The sequence below is a fragment of the Sinocyclocheilus grahami genome, unplaced genomic scaffold (genome assembly GCF_001515645.1).
Source record: "Sinocyclocheilus grahami isolate Dianchi unplaced genomic scaffold, SAMN03320097.WGS_v1.1 scaffold834.1, whole genome shotgun sequence".
NCBI classification, from domain to species: domain Eukaryota; kingdom Metazoa; phylum Chordata; class Actinopteri; order Cypriniformes; family Cyprinidae; genus Sinocyclocheilus; species Sinocyclocheilus grahami.
The window spans coordinates 390,033-391,648 of record NW_015506013.1 but is presented as its reverse complement, the minus strand read 5'-3'; positions in this window follow the sequence as shown (position 1 = coordinate 391,648).

The following is a 1,616-nucleotide window of genomic DNA, read 5'->3' as shown; positions in this document are numbered from 1 at the left end:
AAAGCATATAGTTTGAGGATGTCCTAGAAGCAAGAATAAAATAACATTTTGTGTACCAACCCTAACAAAATGATAGCTGAAATGTGGTACTTTATTCCCTAAAATACGTTTAATCTACCATATCCAAAAACTCGCTCACTCTGCTGTTCGATGAAATGCACTAGAATTTGATTGAATAGTACGTGGAGACACGTTTTTAATTCAAATATTCATATTAATCAAGGATTTATTGACTTTTATTGCACCTTATTTCGAAATGTACAGAAATGCGTGCTTTCATGATTCATTTATTCACTATACTATTTATTATAAATGTCTCATTTCAGTTTTAGTTTGACTCTAGTTTTGTATTTATTCCAGTTTATATGAAAAGGTTAATGTAGCGTGGATTAAAATTCATATACAGCAGGGCAACTGGTGGCCCGCAGTGTCTTTTAGTACGGCCCGCTGGATCATATTAGACTCGGATGATCAATTTGAAAACATTTGAAAAGCAAGTCACATAAAGATTGCTTTCAGTTTATGATGTTAATACTATCTCCAACCAGGAGAAGTCGCTATAGTTTCCAGCCGCTCGCCGTATTAATTTCAGCGTAGTAGGACATGCACTCTAATGTAACATTCATTAACATGAGCAAATAATAAATGAAAAACAGTATTTTCAAGTCAAGATGGTAAACAGATGATCTTTTTACCAAGTTCAAGGGGATACCCATATGTTTGGATTGTTTGGAAATCTGTATTTTATTTAAATCGCCATCACACCACTGCTCACAAACAAACGGGGACGCCAGAGTTGCACTTGCCTCAAATTTCAAAGGTCAAATTCATAGTCAATAAAAACTTTTTGCCAAATGCATGACAGAAATGTTTGCTCTGGACTATGTTCTTATTAGGGTTTCTGCGGGTTCTTAAAACGTCTTCAGTTAAATTGTTTACATTTAAGGCCATGCAAACTCTTAAATAGTACAAAAAGTCTATGGGGAAAGTAGTGAGGAGCTTTTCCAAGACAATCTGTTATGTTTGCTTGTGACTACAGAATTCATATTAGTCTACTCAGAACATATAAGTGACAAGTTTGATGTTTTCACAAATTTTTAAACTTTGATGAGATGAAGCTGTTTAAAGGGTACATAATTTTATAGTTGCTCGCTTGATTTTATATGACTGTAAATGCAGTAATTATCTGTAATAATTGAGCTGCCTGTAATTTCAGTGTGCTGACAATTTTTTCCCTCTTAGTTTAAAATGAGGTAAGTATCATATAAACCAGTGTTTCCCAAACGGGGTGCCGCGGCACTGCAATAGCCCTACTGTGCTGTAGCATGGTGTGGTATATGGGCAACTCTGGTAACGCTGCCCTCTCATTCATTGATCTGCTAACCGCTCTGTTATGCTCGCATGTCCTGATAATAATAGCTTTCTAGGACTAAACATTATTTGGATAATTGGTAAAACAAAAAAAAGAATTAAATATTTTAACCCTACTGTTAGACCTACCTGAAAAACTAAAAAGCAATTTAATTCGAAGGCATGTCGTTATTTTTTATTTGTGCTATCATTATTAATTTCTTTATTTGTTCTTATTTTATTACTGACTGCTTACTTGTCATTTT